Source organism: Mobula birostris, chromosome 14, assembly GCF_030028105.1.
Source record: "Mobula birostris isolate sMobBir1 chromosome 14, sMobBir1.hap1, whole genome shotgun sequence".
Taxonomy (NCBI): Eukaryota; Metazoa; Chordata; class Chondrichthyes; order Myliobatiformes; family Myliobatidae; genus Mobula; species Mobula birostris.
In genome coordinates, this window is record NC_092383.1 from 55,164,564 (window position 1) to 55,187,776 (window position 23,213).

At 43.3% G+C, this 23,213-nt stretch overlaps 1 long non-coding RNA gene across 1 annotated transcript in view; it reads left to right on the plus strand.

Annotated features, from left to right (window-relative positions):
• The window catches only part of LOC140209494 (uncharacterized), a 36,296-nt gene extending 14,389 nt beyond the window's left edge, over positions 1 to 21,907 (plus strand). Inside the window, exon 3 of the long non-coding RNA XR_011888998.1 lies at positions 21,863 to 21,907. This is a non-coding gene — a long non-coding RNA (uncharacterized lncRNA). The remainder of the gene's footprint in view (positions 1 to 21,862) is intronic.
• Positions 21,908 to 23,213: the final 1,306 nt, after the last annotated feature.

Sequence of the window (23,213 nt, forward strand, 5' to 3'; positions counted from 1 at the left end):
GTAAGAAGGGGAGGAGGGGCATTAACAGAAGTTAGAGAAATCAATATTCATGCCATCAGGTTGGAGGCTACCCAGAGGGTTGAGGGTACATGGAATAATCTGCCAGATGAAGTTGTAGAGATGGTACAATTACAATAGATAACAGATTCTTGGACAGGTACATGGATAGGAAAGGCTTAGAGGGATATTGGCCAAATACAGGAAAACAAAACTAGCTCAGGAAAACATCTTGCTTAGCAAGGACTAATTGGGCAGAAGGGCCTGTTTCTGTGTTGTATAACTCTATGGCTCTATGTCTAAAACCTTTGAGCTTGATGGTTGCAAGAAACAGGAAATTTGAGCAGTAATTATGATTACAAAAATAAAGATGCTGAACTTAAGTAAACATGCAAATTATGTTTGCATAGTCCCGGGGTTGACTTAATTCAGAACAGATTTGTGGAAAGCATAAAGCACTTAAACAAGATTGATTACTCCATGGAGGGCATTGGGAGTTTCGGTGAAAGAACAGCAGTAATTCTAAATATAAGATTCAAATATGTTCCTTAAAACCTTGGGGCCTTAGCAGCTGCAGGGTCAGTCAGTCAGCTGGATATGAAGGACAATTAAAAAATGATCTGCAAGAAGCCATGAATAAGATTACAGTGATAGAGAGGGTGAGATTTAGATGTACCCCCACTATAAATTAAAACCCTTCAAACAGTGCAATAATGGTTTTCCTTCAATCAAATAATTTCACTAAAATTAGGAGATACCAACAGGAGCTCTTTAAATTTATCAAAATTACAGTATCATACTGGGTACAGCAAAAATCCAATTGTTTGTTAGCCTCATAACTTTGGAGTTGCCAGAATGACCAATTTTCCAAGCTAAGGAAATGGGGGAAATGAGTGGTGTTACCTTGGACCACTTGCAAATTAGCAGGGAGGAGGTGCTGGGAATTTAGGGTCTATTTAGTTGGATAAATCCCATGGCCTAACCTGGTGCTTTCTCAGACCTTGTGGGAAGCTGGAGAAGAAGTTGTAGAGGTGGTTGCAGAGATTTTTGCTTCAGATCTGGCCACAGATGAGTTTCTGGAGGTTCGGAGAGTGACTGAAGTGTTACCATATTTTAAAAGGTAGCAAAAAAAAAGGAGCTAGGAATTGACAGGCTGATGAGTCTGATATTGGTGGTGGATAAATTGTTGGAGGGAAATCTGAGGGACAGCATTTGCCAACACTTGGAAAGAAAGGGTCTAATTTGGAACAGCCAGCATTGCTCTGTGTATGGGAAGTTGTGTCTGACAAAGTTCTTGGATTTATTCAAAGAGGCAATCAAGAGGGTAAATGAGGTAGGGCAGTGGATGCTGCCTATATGGGTTTTAGCAAGGCCTTTAACAAGGCGCCTCATGGCAGGCTAGTCTAGGAAGTTGGATCAGATGGGATCGAGGGGAGGTGGTGGATTGGATACATAATTAGCTCAATGGCAGAATGATAGTTCATGGTTCTTTCTCAGGCTAGAGACTTATGTCTAGGGCTCTGGGCTTGGACTTCTGTTGTTTGCAATTTATAGAAACAATTTGGAGAAACATACAAGGCATGGTTCGAAAGCTTGTGGGTGATGCTATATAAAATAGGTGGTATTGTAGATAGTGCAAAGGCTTTGTAAATTTACAGGTGGATCTTAATCAGGTAAGTATGTGGGTTGAGGATTGGTTAATAGCTTTCAATCCAGATAAATGTGAGGTGATTTGGGATATCAGACTAGGAGAGGACTTTCAAGGGGAATGGTGGGGACCTGGGGAGCGTTATGGAACAGAACAACCTTGGAGTGCAAGGGCATAGCTCACTCAAAGCAGTTTCACAGGTGAGATAGAGCAGTGAAGGCATTTGGCAAGTTGACCTTCATCAATCGAGGCGTTGGGTATAGGAGTTGGGAAGTTATGTTGCAGTTTCCTAAGACGCTAGTGAGATGACACTTAGAGTGTTGAGCATCGTGTTGGTCATCATGTTGTAGAAAATATGTTATCGAGCTAGAAAGAATCCAGAAAAGATCTGTCAGGATACTGCCTGAATCTGGGGTCTGACTTACAAGGAGAGGTTGTGTAGACCAGTACTTTATTCCCTGAAGTGTAAAAGATTGAGCTGATAGAGGTATGAAGTTTGCCACGGTGAGAGAATTTAGTTTTCTTTTAGCACCCAGGGAGAGAGTGTTAAAAACAAGACGCCATAGGTTTAAGATCAAAGGTGAAAGATGTAAAAGAGGCATCAGGAATGACTTCTGCATGCAAAGGATGGTGTGAATTTAGAATGAGCTACCAGAAATAGAGTTTGTAATGGGCACATTAGCAACATTTAAAAGCCACCTAGATTAGTACATGGATAGGACAGATTTAGATCAGTATGAGACAAATGCAGAAAGATCAGATTAACTCACTGGACAACAATGTTGACATGGATGAATTGGGCCAAGAGCCCAATTTTCATGCTGCATGACTGATGCTATAGACTCTATTGATATTTCTTCTATTAAAACACCAAAACACTTCTAATTCACTGTCTTAGTAAAATAATTCTTCAGTGAATCGCAAGGGTTTACAAGGAGTTTGAGAAAACCCAAAGAAGTTTAAAAGGAGCCTGGGAACGGGGGGAGGTCATATAGTCATAGAGTCATGGAGCATCAAAGTACAGAAACAGACTCCTTGGCCCATCTAGTCCATGCCAGCCTGTTTCTTACCTAGTCCCACCTAGACCATGCCCTCAATGCTTCCTTCATCCATGCACTGTACCAATCCAAAATTCTCTTAAACGTTACAATCAAACTCACCTCAAGCATTTCCACTGACACCTCATTCCACCTTTGCACCACTCTCTGAGTGATGCAGTTCCCATTAAATATTTTTCTTTCAACCTTAAGCCTATGACCTATAGTTCAAGTCTCACCCAGCCCGAGGGGGAGGAAACCTGCATGTGTTCACTCTATACCGTCATGGTCTTGTATACCTCTATAAGATCTCTCTGTATTTAAACCTTAACCTATTCAACCTGTTCCTGTAACTCTGGTCCTCAAGTCCAGGTAACATCCTTGTAAATTTTCTCTGTACCCTTTCAAAGTTATAGATATTTTTCCTGTAGGTAGGTGACGAGAGCTCTAAATATGGCCTCACTGACGTCTTATAGAACTTCATCATAATACCCCAATTCCTGTACTCAATACCATAATCTATGAAGGCCAATGTGCTAAAAGCTCTCTTTATGGCCCTATCTATGTGTGATCCTGTGATGACACATTCAAAGAATTATAGGTCTGTATACTCAGGTCTTTTGTTCTACCAGACACCACATTGCCCCACGATAACATTCACTGTACGATTCTAAATTGATTTGACTTGTTAAAGTGCAACACTTCAGACTTTCCTGCATTAAATTCCATATGCCATTTATTCGGCCCATTTACCCAGCTGATCCATATCAGTTTGCAAGGTTTGATAGACTTTCTTACTGTCCATAATGTCCCAGTCTTGCTGTTGTCTGCTTTGCAGTTTACCACATTATCATCTAAATCATTAATATAGATGATAAACAATAGACCCAGCATTGATCCCAAAGGCATACCTCTAGTCACAGGCTTTCAGTCAATGAGAAAACCATCTGCTACTCAGACCAGCTGGTAACATGGGCTGGAAAATGGCACATGGAATTTAATGCAGACAAATGTGAGGTGTTGACTTCCTCACTAAGCCAATGTTGAATCCAATTGACTGCTTCATCCTGAATGCCAGGCAACATAACCTTCTGGACCAGCCTCCCATGCGGGACATTGGCAAAAGCATTGCTAAAGTCCATATAGAAAATAACCAATGCCTTCCCTTCATTGGAAATCTCCCTTCTTGGTAATCTCCTCAAAAAAACTACAAGATGAGTGAGACATGATCTACCACATACAAAGCCACATTGACTATCCCTAATCTGGTACAGTCTATCCAAATATTTCTACATCTTGTACCTTAGAATACCTTCCAATAATTTACCTATGACTGATGTCACGCTCACTGGCCTATAATTTCCCAATTTATTCTTAGTGTCTTTTTTAAACAATGGAACAACAATAGCTATCTTCTAATTCTCCACACCTCACCCATGCTAAGGACATATTAAATAACTGCCAGGGCCGCCTCAGTTTCTGTACAAACCACCCACAAAGTCTGAAGTGGCACCTTGTCAGCCCTGGGGATTTATCCATCCTAATTTGCCTCAAGACAGCAAGCACCTCCTCTTCCATAATCGAGATATTGTCCATGACCTCACTAATCTCAGTTCTATAGGCCCTCTGTCTGTGAGTAAATATAAACACAAACAAAAATCATTTAAGATCTGCCCCACCTCTTTTGGCTCAATGCATAGGTGACCACATTGAGCTTCAAGAGGACCAACTTAACCATATAACCATATAACAATTACAACACAGAAACAAGTCATCTCGGCCCTTCTAATCCGTACCGAGCGCTTACTCTCACCTAGTCCCACCGACCTGCACTCAGCCCATAACCCTCTATTCCTTTGCTGGCCATATAGCTGTCCAATTTAACTTCAAATGACAACATCGAATCTGCCTCTCTCTTAAGTGTTCTCTTGCATTTCTTATTCTCCTCAAGCTCCTCATTTGATCGTAACTGCCTAAACCTGATATATGCTTCCTTCTTTTTCTTTAAGCAGGGCCTCAAAGTTCAACGTAAATTTATCAAAGTACATATATGTCAATATATACAACCCTGAGATTCATTTTCTTGTGGGCATACCCAATAAATCCATAATAGAATAACCATAATAGAATCTATGAAAGACCACGCCAACCTGAGTGATCAACCAGTGTGAAAAGACAACAAACTGTGCAAATACAAAAAGAAAGAAATAATAATAATAAAAGAATAAGCAATAGATATTGAGAACATGAGATGAAGAGTCCTTGAGAGTGAGTCCATAGGTTCTGGGAACATCTCAATGATGGGCAAATTGAAGTTGTGTGAAGTTATCCCCGCTGGTTGAGGGGTAATAACTGTTTCTAAACTTGGTGGTATGAGTCCTGAGGATCCTCTACCTTATCTTCTACCTTCTTGCTGATGGCAGCAGTGAGAAAAGAGCATGACCTGGGTGGTGATGGTCGCTGATGATGGATGCTGTTTTCCTGCGACAATGCTTCATATAGATGTACTCAATGGGGGGACTGGGCCGTATCCACTAGTTTTTTTTGGGATTTTCCATTCAAGGACATTGGTGTTTCCTTAGCAGGCTATGAAGCAGCCAGTCAATATACTCTCCATTACACATCTATAGCAGTTTGTCAGAGTTTTAGACATCATGTTGATTCTCCATAAACTTCTAAGGAAGTAGAGGCACTGCTGTGCTTTCTAGTAATTGCTCTTATGTGCTGGGCCCACTTGAAAGCTGCCTGCATGTCAGTCTTAGAGACTGAAATCACACAATCATCATGTCAGCCTTAGAGACTGAAATCACACGATCATCATGTCAGTCTTAGAGACTGAAATCACACAATCATCATGTCAGCCTTAGAGACTGAAATCACACGATCATCATGTCAGCCTTAGAAACTGAAATCACACGATCATCATGTCAGCCTTAGAGACTAAAATCACACAATCATCATGTCAGCCTTAGAGACTGAAATCACACGATCATCATGGGAGTTCCTCATGGTTCCTCCATGTTTCGATGTTCAAAGAGAGCATAGAAGGCTCATCTAGAAGTGAAGACCTGTTGCTGCCTATGTCACCTGATTTAACTTATAAGAGGTGATAGCATTCAAGCCCTGACATCACTCAACATGCCTCGATATCCAGGGTTCCCAAAATATGTTGGCCTTGACTTTTAATTCTTTGAGGGTGATTGGTGAAACCAGGTATGTGGAGAGTAAGAAGTTGGGAGGTGATAGGTGGAAATGGTAAAGGTCTGAAGAAGAAGGATTCTGATAGGAGAGGTGAGTGAGCCATGGGAGAAATGGAAGGAGGAGGGCACCAGGAGGAGGTGATAGGCAGGTGAGGAGAGAAGAGTTAAGTGGATTCGGAGTGGGAATTGAAAAAGATGGGGGAGGGTGAATTTTGGGAGGCAGAAGAAACTGATGTTCATGCCATCAGTTTGGAGGCTGCCCAGACAGAATATAAGGTGTTGCACCTCCAACCTGCCTCGTGGCAGGAAAGGAAGCCGAGGACCAACATGTCAGCGTAGGAATGGGGATTAGAATTAAAATGGTTGGCCCACCAGGAAATCCTGCCTTTTGCAGTTAGAGTGTAGGTACTCGACAAAGCAATACTTAAATCTATGTTGAGTCTCACCTCACCTGATTCGAGGTGAATGGGCACATATAGCACTTGTTCTGCTTGCAGGGATGAGTACCAGGAGGGAGATTAGTGGGGTGGGATGAATGGACAAGGGAATCACAGAGAGAGTGATCCCCGTAGAAAGTGAAGAGTGGAGGGGGTGGGGGAGGTAAAGATGTGTTTGGTGGTTGGGTCCCATCGAAGATGGTGGAAGATGTGGAGAATGATGCGCCAGATACAAAAGCTCATGGGATGGTAGATAAAGACAAGAGGAACTCTACTCTCGTTAATGCGGCTATAAGATGTGGTGAGTGTGGATGTCCAGGAAATGGAGATGCATGTGTGGGCAGCATCAGAGGTGGAGGAAGGGAAGGCCCAAGAAGGAGGACATATCTGTTACCCTGGGAAAGAAAGCCTCATCGTGGGAACAGATGTGGTGGATGTGAAGGAGCTGAGAAAAAGTAATGGCAATTTTACAGGAAAAAAGGCAGAAAGAGGTATAGTCAAAATAGTCATGGAATCGGTAGGTTTGTAAAAAATGCTGATAAATAGTTTGTCTCCAGAGATGGAGACAGAGTTTGAGAAATGGGAGAGAGGTATCAAAAATGAACCAAGTGAATTCAAGGGCAGGGTTGAAGATGGATGCAAAGTCGAGTGAAATTGACAAGCTCAATACGGGTGTGTGAAGTACCATCAATGTAACTCAGAAAGACTTAGGGAGCATTACCACTATACAGGGAGTATAACTTCCTGAACTCACCTTGCAGGACCTTATTGGTAACATTGTGCACCACGACCTCTGACTACTCATACTATGGACTTGATCTGAGACACCTCTGACCTTGGCATCGTGAGGTGTGGGGGGAGTTGGCAGGGGCAACATATCCCCGAAGGTCTCCATCTTCTCCACAAAACCTCCTATCAGTTCTCCTAACCAATGAACCTGCTATCACTGCTGCTTGCCTCTTCTCCCCTCTTCTTTTCTGATCCAAAGGACCAGAGTCAATGCCCGAGACCTGATTACTATGGTTCTCCCCGATGGATTGTTCTCCCTGCAATACTGTCTCAAAGGATGCACTTATTATTGAGGGGACTGGCTGCAGGGGTACCTGAACTACCTGCCTATTGCCTTTCCCTCCTGACAGACAGCCAGGCATCTACATCCTGCAACTTCGATGTGACTGCCTCACTCTAACTCTTGTCTACCAACCTCCTTGTGCGTTTGAAAGAAGCTTAGGAACAAGGTCCTGGTTAACTTTAAGGAGGGCTAAAAAACATGGCCCCATCAATTTTAAAAAGAGTGAAGGAACAGGGCCTCAGTGAGTGTAAGAGTAAATCATGGGATGGGGCTTTGGTGAGTTAAAAGAGAGTGCAGGAAAGGGTGAGGTAGGCGTATGGGATTCAGGGCTTTGGTGAGACAAATACCGAACTATCAGATTTCTGCACAATCAGAATTTTTAATCATCAACGTTTTCTTATAACTAAATTAGAACTGTCAATATTGATTTCATGGTCAGAGGGAAAAAGCTATCTCTATTACTGTATTTTCAATCTATTTCCAGGTTAGGTACTTAGTAAAATCTGGGGATATGTGCTGAATTTTTTAAATAAGTGATTTGAATGTTAGCAGCAAATGGTCAGATGATCTTAAACTGGAGGCAAACCTTCAGCATTAAATTACGAAGCTGAAACAAAGATAATTAAGGAAAGTATTCCCATCAGACCAACTCATTAAGGAACCCAGGCAGATCAGTTTAAGTCTAACAGCACTAGTTTTACAATTTTCTGCTAATGTGTGAGATGCTGGGATGACTAAATAATTCTTTTCTTCTGACAAAGCACTACTTCAGTTGTAGATTGCACAAAGGAAGAATAATCTGTTTCACCCAGAGATTAGTTGTCAAATTAGTTAAAGCAAGTAACCAAAATCTCAGTACTGCACAATCTTTCAAAAACGTCTTTGTTCAAATTCTACTTTCTGGAGATTTGCCCATTCAGTTAAGGATGAGTCCAAAACCTTCATCAGATCCGCCTGGTTATCAGGAATGCTATATTGGAAAGATAAATGTTCTAATCAGAGCATCCTGCACACAAAGACATAATCATGACTCTGTTTGCTTACATGATTGATTTTAATTGAAACTCTCCAGTGCATTTCTGAACCCAGATCCAGCGACAGGCATACCAAGTTACTTTGTTCTTTGATCAAAAGGACAAGTTGGTTGAATTGGAAGGCTGAAGCAAGCCTTTTAACTATTATTTGGATTGAAGTGGAAGCTCTCAATTCTTTATAGGTGTAAGGATCTCCAGCACCCAGGCTAATATAATCAGGAATCAGTTTAGAAGTTCATTCATCATCAGATATCAAAAGGGATTGCCATTGAAAACGAAAATAATATTTTCATTCATCATGGACAAAGCCCTCCCTACCATTGAGGAAATCTTCAGAAGACAGTGCCTCAAGAGAGTGGCATCTATCATTAAGGAACTTCACCATTTGAGACATGCCCTCTTCTTGTTACTACCATCGGGGAGGAGTTACAGGAGCCTGAAGACCCACACTCAATGTTTTAAGAACAGCTTCTTCCCCTCTGCAATTGGATTTCTGAATAGTCCATGAATCCAGGAATACTGCCTCCCTGTTACTCTTTAGCACGATTTACTTCTGTAAGTTAAAGTCATTTTTATGTCTTACATTGCACTGTTGCCCCAAAATGACAAATTTCATGACATATGTCAGTGACAGTACAGATGATTCTAACATAATCAAGTACGCATTATCAGGATATGTCTGCTTCCTAATATACAATTATCTCTTTTTATTGTGTTCTTCACTTTGAATACTATTTATCTCATTCGATGCCTAGCAGGATTGATCATTTAAGGGCAAAATACTGATATTCATCAATGACCTTTAAACTATCCTGTTTATCTTGCGGTGTGTGATAATATCGTTTATTCTGAATAACTATGAGAAGGAAAATTTGACAATACACACATGGTCTTTAACATGGTCTGAAGTGAGAGTTGAAATTGCCTCAGATAAAATTGAAGTTGCTAAAGAAACATAAGTTTTCGCATTCATATAATATCTTTAAAGTAAAAGTTGTATCCTAAAACAAAGTTTATCTATAAAGCATCCTTCACAACCTCAGGAATTGAATGAAGTATCTTGGACAATAGACATAATTTTAACAAAGCAAAATGCAGCAGTTCAATAGTGAACAGTAACAATCCAACAAGCAGTGATAATTGCCTTAAAAGCTGTTCCTTTAAAGTGATATTGGTTAACACTTGAATATGCACCAGGGTATCACTTCTTCAAATTAGCCCCGTAAGATCATATGCATCCATCTGTACATGGAAATGGAGACTTGGTTTAAACTCCAACTGGAAAAACAGAGCAGTAGAAATTTCATCTCTCCTCCTGTACAGTCTTGAACATTGTCATCAACACTTGGTTCCAATGTAAAAGAAATGTAGAATAAATTTCTACTCTTTTGTTTCCACTTTCTCCCCACTGCTTGAACATTAACTTGAATTTTACGCTGAAGTGTTTGGAGAGAAACTGCACAGCCTTCTGACTCAGAGAGTGATGCCCAGGCCAGAGGTGAAATCTTCATCATGGGGCGGGAAAGGAAGAAATAAGAAAAAAAAATTCAGAATCTTGGCAATTGAAAGAGAATCAATGAAGTTGGTCAGTCACTGCAATTTGACAGCAGAATGGAGAGAGAAGCTGGGAGAGAAGGCAGAATGGGCTGCTAGTGATGGAATCTAATAGGAAAAGAGGGTGGAGTATGGAACCAAGGAAGGGAGGTGGGATGGGAAGATGGAAGCACTAGGGAGAAGGGCAGCTTGGGAGAAGTGTTGAGGTACTGGGTGGATGGAATGCAGAGGAGGGGAATGCAAATATGAGATATGGGCCACAGTAGACAGCACAATGCTATTACAGCTCAGGGCATCATAGTTCGCAGTTCTATTCTGACATCGTCTGTAAGGAGTCTCCGTCCATCCCCCCATGGAATGCTTGGGTTTCCTCCCACAGTCCAAAGATGTACCAGGTAGATTAATTGGTCATTGTCAATTGTCCCGTGATTGGGTTAGGGTTAAATTGGGGCTATCAGGGGTTGCTGATGTGGTGCAGCTCGAAGCATCAGAAGGGCCTATTCCACACTGCATCTCTAAATTAATAAATAAATAAATAACTGGCTTGTGGCGAGAGGGAGCGCAGGTACAACAGGTGCTAGATCCACAAACACTGCTTGACCTATTGAGTTCTTCCAGCAGTTTTTTGTTCCAGATTCCAGCATCTGCAGTGTCATGTATCTTGTCAAGGGAAGTGGTCTATTTATCAGATTGAGAACAGGACACTATCTGCTTCTTATCTCACCTGTAGGCCTTACCCCAGGGTGTCTAGTTACTGGCTGAAGTGGCAGCACCAAGTCTGGCCAAGCTGCTGAACTTGTGGCTCTGATCCCAGCTCTCATGGCCGTCAGTGGAATTTCCAGTGATATTGCAAGGCCTTGGCCATTTTGCTTGATGTAGACCTTCCCTTGCATCAAGGGTGGTTCTTGAGGTGACAAGAGAGCAGTCAATCATAATGTATGCATTCCCAGTTGGCATAACACACAAGAATTAAGGGAGTCTGCATAGAATGCAGGTCAGTTGACACAGGAATGTTGCTGGTGATCCATTAATCCCAAGTGAGACCAAATATTTTCCTGAGACAGCAAGGCCAAAGCTGGTCAATCCCCACTTTTGTTTAGACAGCATGACCTAACCCTCAGTGCCATAAATCATGACAACATCCTGTGCCAAAACGTAAAATGCTTTATTCAAAAGAAAACAAAGGAGAACACTGAATACTGGTAAAAGGAACAGGTAATAGGAGAATTTATAAAGGATGAAAATAAGTTGTAGAGGCAAACTGGTTTGAGGAGCCATAGCATGTAAAGACAATTACCATTTCTGGGTGAGAGGTGGGGGCTTCAATTAGGTGCCTCAGTCAGTGACAGGGAGATCCCAAGACAGATTAAAGTATGAAGGAGATTATAAAGAAAGACTTCTGCTCTGTCTCTGATGAACTATTCCCTGCTTTGATTTCACATTCCTTGAGAGAGAGAAAATATTTTCACTAAACCTTAAATTCTTTCCAAAACATGCAGCTACATTTACAAAGTAACTGCCCAAAATTGTACCTTAAGTTTTTGATATAATGTTGTGCTGTAGAAGATGCAGAAATACAAGTTTTTGTGTAGACAAAAATTCTAATGATCATTTGTTTAAAGTATATTTCAAACCTAAGGAAGAAAATACCAATCCTTTAAAATTAACTATATAAACTCGGAACCAATTACCTAAATAAAGTATGATCATTTATTTTTCAATATTGATAAATGTTTCTAGTTAAGGCTATAATTTTCTCTTTGGAGACCTAATAGTCTGATGCTGACAGTAGTAAAAGAGTTAAATATTTGTTAAATTCTCAAAAAGTATAATTTCAAAGGAAGGTGATAACATGTTTGCATTGAGTGTTCAAAATTCACAGGTAACACAAAGTGTTGAGAACCAGTAAGACACAGGAAACATTAATGGGAAAGTGAAGGACAAGTTCACTGAATGTATAAACTATGTTTCTCTAGATCTGTATGCTGAGGAGCAACAAGAGAAAAGGCTACTTTATTTATTATTTGTTATTTTTGTTGTGGGCATCACTAAGTCGTGACTGAAAAAAAGGTTACAGTTGGGACACTAACCTTGTATCAAAAGGACAGGCAAGTAGGAGACGGTATGGTGTGGTTCAGTTGGTAAAAAGTGAAATCAAATCCTTAGGAAGAGGTGACATGAGATTTGAAGATGTAGAATGCATATGAGTAGAGTTAAGAAACTGCAGGGTAAAAAAGACCCTGATGGGAATTATATACAGGCCTCTGAACAGTAGCTGTGGACTACAAATTACAATGGGAGATAGAAAATGCATGTCAAAAAGTCAGTGTTACAATAGTCATGGAGGATTTCAATATGCATGTAAATTAGGAAAATCAGGTTGGTGCTGGATCCGAAAGAGGGAATGAATTGAATGCCAGCAGGATGGCTTTTTAGAGCAGCTTGCAGCTGAGCCCATGAGGGGAAAGGCTATTCTGGATTGGGTGATGTGTAATGAATTGGATTTTACTAGGGAGCTTAAAGTAAAGAAACTCTTAGGCAGTAGAGATCATTATGTGACAAAATTCACTCTGCAATTTGAGAGGGTGAAGCTAGAGTCAAATGTTTCAGTATTACAGTGGAGTAAAGGGAACTATGAGGCATGATTGACAGGCTGGCCAAAGTTGATGCAAAGGAGACACTAGCAGGGATGAAGGCAGAACAACAAGGCTGGAGTTTCTGTAAGCAATTTGGAAGGCACAGGATAGATACATTTCAAAGGCAGGATGATATAACCTTGGCTGACAAGGGAAGTCAAGGACAATATAAAAGCAAAAGAGAGGAGATATAATAGAGCAAAAATATATAGTGGCAAGTTAGAGGACTGGAAGCTTTTAAAAACCAACAGAATACAACTAAAAAAGCCATGAGGGTGGGGGAGGATGAAATATGAAGGTAAGCTCACCAATAATATCCAACAGGATACCGAAAGTTTTTCCAGATATATGAAGAGTAAAAAAGTGGCAGGAGTAGATATCAGACCACTGGAAAATGATGCTGGAGAGGTGTTAATGGGGGACAAGGAAATGGCGGACAAGCTGAGTAAGTATTTTGCATCAGCCTTCACTGTTGAAGACACTAACAGTATGCTGGAAGTTCAAGAGTGTCAGGGGGCAGAAGTGAGTGCAGTTGCAATTACTAGGAAGATGGTACATGGGAAGCTGAAGGGTCTGAAGGTTAATTGTGGAGGCATAAATAATGATCATTCAAGAATCACTAGGTTCTGGCATGTTTCTAGAGAACTGGAAAATTGCAAATGCCACTGAACTCTTCAAGAAGGGAGGGAGGCAGATTTAACTCAGGGGTTGGGAAGATGTTAGAGTTGATTGATAAGGAAGAGCTCAGGGTTCTTGGAGGCACATGATAAATAGGCCAAAGTCAGCATGGTTTCCTTAAGGGAAAATCTTGCCTGAAAAATTGTTGGAATTTTTTCACGAAACAACAAGCAGGATAGACAAAGGAGAGTTGGTGGATGTTACATACTTGGATTTTTCAAAAGGTCTTTGACAAGGTGCCATACATGTGCCTAATAGCAAGATAGGAGCCATGGTATTACAGGAAAGATATTAGCATGGATACAGCAATGGCTGACTGGCAGGAGGCAAAGAGTATGAATAAAGGGAGCTTTTTTTAGTTGGCTACAGGTGACTAGTGGTGTTGGGACCATTTCTTTTTGCGTTATATGTCAATGATTTGGATCAAGGAATTGATAGCATTGTGGCCAGGTTTGCAGATGATATGAAGATAGATGGAGGGACAGGTAGTGTTGAGGAAGCAAGGAGGCTGCAGAAGGACGTAGACAGATTAGTAGATGGACAAGGTTGTGGCAGGTAGAAAACGGTGTCAGGAAGTGTATGGACGTGCACTTTCGTAGAAGTAACAAAGGCATAGACTGTTTTCTAAACAGGCAGAAAATTCAAAAATCTGAGGGGCAAATGTATTTGGGAGTCCTTATGCAGGATTCCCTAATGGTTAACATGCAGATTGAATTGGCTGTGAGGAAGGCAAATGCAATGTTTGTATTCATTTTGAGAGAACTTGAAGTCAGGATGTAATGCTGAGGCTTTATAAAGCACTGGGGAGGCCTCACTTGGATTATTGTGAACAGTTTTAAGCCCATTATCTAAGGTAGGATGTGCTGACATTGCAGAGTTCAGAAAAGGTTCATGGGAGTGATTCTGGGAATGAAAAGGTTATCATATAAGGAGTATTTGAAGGCTCTGGCCCTGTACTTGTTGGAATTTATGTGCATCTACTTCTACCCTATCATCCCTCATTACTATCTGCAAAATGCTAAGCAAAGAGGTTGCTCCAGAAATTTAAACAGCATCTTTAGAAATGCGGCTTCATTCGTATGCCTGTTGCCTCTTTTCCTGCTGGCCGATTGCAGCTTAATCACATTCCTTGTCTTTCCCTCTTCACCCTCTGGTAGCTAAACCTCTCTTTCCAGGGGCATCAGGCCTCATGGATCCAGTCTCTCCAACAGTTCCATGACCATCTGAACAGCATACATCCAAACTTTCAATTTACAATGGAGTTGGAGAAGAATGGTTGCCTCCTGTTCCTGGATATTCCAATAAGACGATAGCCTTGGACATGGTGTTTATTCAAAATCCACTCATACCTCAACAATAACAGCCACCATCACGCTTCCCAATGTAGTATGATTCTTTCTATTTTCATTAACCGTGCTAAAACTATTTTGAACACGTAGAGTTTCCCCGAGGAAATAAGACGATTACACATGACGCTCCTACAGAATGACTACAAAGTGAAGGAAATCAATCGGTCCCTTCAAAAGTGCTGACTGAAAAGCCAGGAAATCTAACGAGGAGGAACCCAGCACTACTGCCTGTCTTCCCTATATCTAGATTGTGTGTGTGTGTGTGTGTGTTCGTCCATCGTCAACGTCGATGAGGACCTCGACACCATTATTGATGGTGTCGAGACTAGCGCGTGACTTGGATTTAAGTGAGGGAGAGTTGCACAGCGTCAGCCTCACTCTCTCTTCCCAATTTCCATCTGGATCCAGTGGCAAGATAGAGTTGAGATGGCTGGAGATGGGACTAGGCGCAGTGGATGACCAGGACGTCTTCTGTGTCTTGTCCTGCTCTACACGTTCCACGACGCTTGCGGAGACCGCCTTCTTGACCATTGGACCTTCCATTGGTCTCGTCCGCTCAATCCGCCAGGGTCTGTCTTCACATGCTGGGGTAGACAACTCCCTATCTCACCGAGGGTTTGAGACCCGTCGGCTACCCTCACCTCGTTTAGCCGGCTTGTCGAAGCCGTTGCCCGGGGTGTGGCCGCTGTCACATGCAAACAGCTATGGGGAGCCACAGGTGAGAGCTGAGTGCCAGGTGGGGACCAAAGGTGGACTAACCGCCCTGTTACATGTTCCCCGACCAGAGGTGCCACCCCTCCCTGACACCCCATACACCCCATATTTAGATTAGATTATGAGGACACACAGTCCTCTTTTTATTGTCATTTAGTAATGCATGCATTAAGAAATGATACAATGTTTTTTCCAGAAAGTTATCACGAAAACACATGACAAACCGACTTAAAAACTAACAAAAACCACATAATTATAACATTTAGTTACAACAGTGCAAAGCAATTCCGTAATTTGATAAGAACAGACCATGGCACAGTAAAATCTCAAAGACTCTCGAAAGTCCTATCACCTCACGCAGACGGTAAACTTCCAGCGCTGCCAACTTGCCGATGCAGCATCCTGGAAGCATCCGACCACAGTCCAACTCCGAGTCCATCCGAAAACTCCGAGCCTCCGACCACCTCTCCGACACCAGGCACCAAGCAACATCTCTGCCGAGCGCTTTGTCCCCGGCCCCGGCAACAGGCAATAGGCAAAGCTGGGGATTTGGGGCCTTCATCTCTGGAGATTCTCAATCGCACAGTAGCAGCGGCAGCGAAGCAGGCATTTCAGAAATTACTCCAGGTGTTCCTCCATACTCTCACGGCTGTCTCCATCAAATCCAGATTGTGCACGGCCCCCTTAGTTACACATATGATATTCATTCAGAACGGCCACGCGCGCTGTGTCGCGCTGCCATCTTCTCCTTGGTGGTATTTCCACGGTTTCTGGAAGGATAACCAAGATCCTGAAGAAATATCAGATTAATACCATCCTCAAACACATAAGGAAGCTCAAATCACAGCTTATGCAGGTCAAAGATTATCTTTGACTCAGGTCGGCTGACATATACAGGATTCCCTGGGAAGTGGAGCATGTTAACCATTACGGAATCCTGCATAAGGAGCACAGGAAGAAGAGAAGAAGAAGAAAGCCCTTAACTCTGAGTGGAGTCATCAGGACACCGTTATTGACAGCATTTTTTTGGGGGGCTTTCTTATTTTTACGAGGCCAAGTTGCTAGCTCGACGCACAACCCAGCACGGATAAAAAGCGTGCAAGGGAGCTGGCTGGATTCGAGCTCGGGAGCCTTTGCCTCTACGCCATCAGCCGGCTGAAAGGAGCACAGGAGGTTTATCAATTTGGGTTACCCAGAGAAATCAGTGTTAGCAGAACATTGCATTTGCTGTGGCCATAGGATTGACTTCAACAGCACAAAACTACTGTGGGATTGCCTGGAGAAGAAAGTCAATGAAATAAAACTAGAGGAAAAGAATTTTAACAAAGACAAAGGACTTGCTCTAATTAAGAAATGAAATTTGATTGTAAACAAGGTGGGAAAGCAGAAAACTGATTGGATGATTACTAACCAATCAGGAGGGAAGGACAACAGGATTATAAATACCACTGAACTAGGCATGCCTAGGCATCATCCCTGATGAAGATGGCAGAGTTTGTCTTCAAAATATCAATTAAAATCGATTCCGTACCTGGCTGAAACCCTGAGAAGAGTTTATTCATCATATACACTAGGAAACCACTAGATCCCTTCTCACTTACCCCTTGTTCCATAAAAACTGACACCCAAATAAGTATAACCGTAACAAGTGGATGCTGCAACTATTTGGTTTCGCTTGGACAAATGGACCCAGACTCGGTAGTTCTCCAAGACTCACTTTATTGTTAATACAGAGAAGGAGAAAAATAGAGAGTTGAGAGAAATGCTTTATATCGTACACTACCAATTCCACTAATAGGTAGGGCTAACTTAAACAACCCCTCGTAGTCTACAACGCCGAGTATACTTAGCAACGTCTGCGTGGTCCCTGAGGCAGGCGATCGACCGTGGACTGGCTAGGGTGGAGGTCCTTGGCACCAGTTCAGCTGCTCAGCCCAAACGTGTGACCTAGGCGAGTGGTCTGCCCAAGAAAGAACTTGCCCACCTTTTATAGCACTATCGCCACCTCCCAGTCCAGCTGGTAGGGGCGAGGCATCCAATCCAACACCAACAGGGCCCTAAACTTTTGGTCAGGTGACCTTCAACAATCGGCCTCTGCCTCCTCAGGGACAATGCGTTCTATTAATCTTACAACCAAACAACATAAAAAACATTCTTTAGGGACAAGGTGATTAATTACTTTTACACAAATCGGCACTTTTAGTTTGCTTTCAGGCAATGTTATCAGGTAGACCAGAGTCACATTGCTCTCCCCTTGTCTAGAATCAAGGGTCAATTTGCCCAACACGCAGGTAGTCCTTCAAAGCAGAGCAGACCCACAAATTCGTACTTGTTAACCATTTCCTTGCCATATCCATTTTTCATACCCACACATCCCATCCATACACTTACCAATACACACCTACGGGGAGGAAGTTCACCACAATATTCATCGCTTTGAATCATTGTGTAAAGTGAAGGCAAGGCTACTTTGTTCTTTAGCCTTCCTTCTGAGATGCTGGGACAAGGACATCATCCATAAATTCATAAGGTTGCATTCCGCAGTGATTTCTCTGGCAGCCAAATGCTGATTAGGAAACACGTCCATTGCATTAGATCCACTCTGGACATCTAGATGAACAGACAACTGTCTCTTTACCTGGAATTCTCAGCTCTCTTGTCTCCTGGTGACTGGGAGTGCATTGACAAGTCCACTGCTGCCCAAGGTGAACAAGTTCCGTAAAGAAACACTGCGAGGCAGGTCAGGAAATACGACAAACTATATAAACAAACTGCAGGCATCCCACCATTGGACCCAGAAAGAACTGTCATCAACCAAACTGGGCAAAGCATCGATTCGATCAGTCCTCACCAAAGGGCTAAACTTTACTCCGGTCCCCAGAGCTATACCTTATCGGGACTACATTGGCAGAGCAGAACAAGCAATCTGAAAACTGCCACCGGATACCGTGGAGGAGCCATCAGTTGCGAAGGGTGGTTATTGAAGCTTCAGGATGCCAGTAGAGGTGTGTATACTCATTCTGGGAGCTGTATTTTAGCATACGCATTTTACAAGTACGTATGTGTTGTCTTGGTGTAGCAGTTAGATGTAAGGGAATACAGCAGGCATCAGGAGTTCCAGCGCTTAGCAGTGGCAGACTGCGGAGTACATACTCTGCGGTTTTAAGTATGTGCTGTTTAACTGGTACCCGTCATTTGTGTTTTGTGTCATGTGGAGATATTTCAGGCAGAAGTTTTACCAGATACGTCTGTCAGGATGGCACCTATTGAGGTCAGGCAACATCAGCTCGAGAACCCTGAAAATCCAAGTCAGCCCTTGACTCTGGTTACGACTACTCATAAGCCCTTCACTCCCGGGGAGAAACAGAGCATTTTCCCTCACTTAAAGTCGCATCTGGGAATTCAGAATTCTGATGCAAGTTCAAGGAAATGGTTGAAGTTGCCCAGATGCACCCTGAAGATATACACGTGTTGGTAAAAGTGAAGTGCCGGAGGAATATGCGGGACGGTATGGCCCAGGGGGTGCGAGATGGTACACAGGCGACTACCAGGAATGCCAGCAATGAAGAGAGATGTCATTTTTTTTAAGTGAAAGCGAAGCAGTGACTGAGGGGAGGTGAGAGTGACTGGGGAGCGGTAATGGCGGTGACTCAGAGAGCTGACGAGAGAGCCATGGATTATGCAAAATGCAAATATCAAGCATATGAGGAGTATTCTGGGTTGGATAATCCAGGGAGGGACGACACAGTCTTCCTGAAAATGATGAAGGAAGGCCTGAGCTCCAGCCCATCAGGAACTTTTAGATTTAGGGATAGCAGTGGGGTTGACCTACTCTGCAATAGTTTCGTGGGCCAGTGAGAGACTAAAGGAAATGCAAGAGAATTCATAAAGTGGCTATAGTGGATGCAGTTGCTGTGATGCCACAGAGGGTTTGTTTTGTGTGCCAGCAGCTAGACCACGTAGCAAGGAACTGCTGGAATAGACAAGGGAGGGTAAAGGAGTTGATATGCTATCGGCCTGTGCTAGCTGTGGCCTTTCGGGACATGGTTGGAGGCAATGTCCAAAAATGAGGAGAGAAAAAGAGGTGAAAGTCACAGCAGACACGCAGTCTCTCACCCCAACAGCGCCCAGTCCGTCCAGTCTATCAATCCGATCCTAGAGCTGGTGAAGATGGCTTCTAGGTCAGAAAAGGATGTGGCGACATCCCCCACTGCCAGTACTGGTGATCTGCAGAAGTACACAACAGCATTGGGGAGCCGGCATTGCGATGTATCAGTTGACACGGGGCATCAGTATTGATAACTGACCTACCCCTGCCAACAACCGGGGACAGGAAATTTATATTACGGGTAGGAGGAAAATCGTTGAAAGCAGAAAGAAACTATTACTATTTATTATTTATGGTGCAACTGTAACGAAAACCAATTTCCCCCGGGATCAATAAAGTATGACTATGACTATGACTAAACAAATCGCAGATGCTCAAAATCAGTGGGGTGCAGCTTCCAGTGCCTTTCTGGGTCTGTCCCAATAATGAGGGCACTATCCTTGGAAAAGACATCCAGAAGGAAGCAGAGGCCATTATAGATTCAGGCAAGGGAGAAATAATAGGGACAAGCCAGGGGCAGCGAACACGTACAAACAACAGAGAACAGAACAGTTGCAACAGCTCTGATCATCAGAGACGGGAGCCAGGCTGGAGTCTATGGATTACTTTTCCAACAGTTCCCAGCAGTGCGGGCTAGACACAAGCAAGATTGTGGTTGAGTAAAGATAAACCCAATTAAAATGGGGGGGGGCTTGCATAAACCCCATAAACAGTATCCTATAAAAACTGTCACACTGACAGTGGTTCACAAGTCAGTAACAAAAGTTAGGGACACCGGAATGAATCCCACGAGCGCCATCCTAACAGAGGGGGAGGAACACGGGTGCAAAATGGAAATAGAGCAGGAAGAAGATGTCAGTGTGAAGGAAACACCTCTGGCAGGGGAAGCAGAGGAAATTTTTACAGATGGGTCTCGGAGCTACATAAGGGGAAGCCACGGACTGGATGGGCTGTGCTGAAGGACACGGATGAAGAATTGGCTTCAGGAGCACTGCCAAGAGTTACTCAGCTCAGGTGGCGGATAGAGATGGCGGTTAGGGTGGCCCTGATAGAAGCACTGCGCTACAGTAAAGGCAGACGAGCAAATATATATACAGATATCTGGTGTGCCTTCGGGGTGGTGCAGGATTATCTGAGGCATGCACACAACGAGCATTTGTAACCTCGATGCACAGGTAGTCAGTACCGGCACCTAACACAACAACTGCTGGAAGCAGTGACTCTGCCAGCGGAGGCAGAGGGGAGAGCAAGGAGCAGAAAGGCATTGAGTGTGACGGGGGCAGTGGAGGAACAAGGGGCAATTGACATTGCAAGTGTGCAGGAAGAAACGATGGGAGCCAGTTTAGTAAAATTATATGAAGAAGTGGAGGCAGAAGCGAAGGAAAGCTGGAGGAGAAAGGGAGCAAAGGAGGGACTAGGTGGGAGCTGCACACACGGGGCTGTGGTGGCCCTACCATGTGTTAGGCAGGTTATACTGAAGTTCTATCAGGGAAGTTAGAGCTTGGTTACAACCGTCCAGCAGGGTTGGGCGGGGATGTTGAGAAATTCTGCCGCCATTGTATCATTTGTGCCCAGCATTACCCTGGTAAGAGCAGAACGCTACAGCTGGCAAAACAGCCGCAGCTGAGAGGCCCCTACCAAAACGCAGGGGGGAAAGCTACTCATGTAATTATTGATCACCTCAGCCGGTGGGTAGAGGCTTTGACAATAAGGACTGCACCGCCAGCACCGCTGAACGGATTCTAGTTCAGGAACTCCTCCCAAGGTGGGGACCCGCGGTTCAGGTGGACTCAGACCAGGGAGCACATTTCACAGGGGAAGTGATGAAGGAAATGTGCCGATTGCTCGTGGCTCAACAACAGCTCCACGTACCCTACCACTCTCAGAGTTCAGGAAAGGTAGAAAGGATGAACCAAACAACCCAGAACGCCTTAGCCAAAGCTATAGCTGAGATAGGAAGGACATGGGATGATGGATTACCAGGAATCCTGATGAGATTACGAACAACCCCAACTGTATGCTGGGTCTCAGTCCCTACGAATTATTGATGGGGTGAGCAATACCTTCTGGGGTAATTACGGTTTTCGATGAGCCTGGGACCTAGAGGGATTGAATAACACAGATAGTGAAAGACCTTTGTAAACATCGTAAAGGACTGAGCAAAGCAGCAGCAGCACATTGCTGATCAGAGAGAGCTGGAGGGAAAGGAGGTAGTCCTCCCTCAGCCCGGTGACCAAGTCACGGTGAGGGTGCTGCCTGAGAGGGCAGGGCTTGCCCCCAGATGGATAGGACCACAGAAGGTACTCTTAACAAATGACACTTATGTCTGTGCGCAGACAGCGAGGAAACACCAGTCTCAGGTTAAACCATTCGACCCACCTTTTTGTTGTCCCCACAGACAGAGCGGGGGATCAAGTGTACCCAGTAACTGTGTAATTACAGAGAACCTGAGGTGAACACCAGCCAGCCACGCCAGACCTGACCACAGCTGATGGAAACGCACCTGCAGCAGAGGTGAAGGCAGAAGAACACCGAAAGCATGCTAAAGGGTAACGGTACTCTGATACGAAAGCTGGCTGCTGAAGGTAGATGATAAATTGAATAGCATAGAATAAAAAAAGATATTGGGGAAAAATAGATGAGGAGGGATTTAAGTTACAGCAAAGACAGTAGGTTCCACAACTTCAATGGCATGGCAAACTGAGAAAGATTCACATAGTATCTGAAGGCAATCACCCCCAGCCTGAATGGGGAGTGAATACAAATGAGCTGGGCCCTTTCAGCAGTCAGGCCAGTGATCAACTGGACAGTTCAGAAGGGGCTGCCACCGGGGAGAGTTCCTTGCAGTCATTTACATAGCGACCACCCCAGCCCCTTCCTGTACATCAATGAGAGGGCCTGTGAGCCTCAAGCACTTACCTTGCTGATGCCCCTGGAAAGAGAGTTAGTGACCAGAGAATGAAGAGATGAAGACAAAGAATGTGATTAGACCGCAATCGGCCAGCAAGGAATAAAATAACAGGCATACGAATGAAGTCACATTTCTAAAGACTGCTGTTTAAATTTCTGGAACAATCTCTCTGCTTAGCATTTTATAGATTGTGATTAGGGATGATAGCGTAGATGTAAATGCACATAAAGTATTTGGTGGAAAATTCCGAGGCAGAGCATTTCTGTTGTCCTGTTTGAGTAGATCCTCCTTAAGATTGCCTTTCCTGATTTTTGCCATGATTTGGCTATTTGGTATTTGCATTAATGAGCAGACTTACAAGGGCACCTAATAAAGTGGCCATTGATACTATGCAAGATTCTAAGAGCAATTGATCAGAGTGGATGTTGAGGAGTTATTTTTCTTGGGCATTTTTGTTAAAGGTCCAGAACTCTTTATCATGAAACTCCACGATGATACAGCTTGAACTGAATGTAAAATAATAGAGAGAGAGAGAAATTATTTTTGACCATGTTACTGAATGTTGATTACATTTCTCTTATAAAGACTACATATTGTCTGTGCTGGCTAGATGCACCCCTGAAGAAAATTCTTATTGTTGGCAGCTGACTGGTAGATTAAGCGGGAATGAAGGAATTAAATAGATTGGACTAGAAATTTCAAACTCCTTAAATTATGTCTCCCACAGGATGATGACAAGAGATTTGCATCTAACTAATCCCAAATTCAAATCTGTTGAAGAGATGAACTCAGCATGTTCTTTCAACTGACTGGCACTCAAGATGGCAATTGGTAGAAA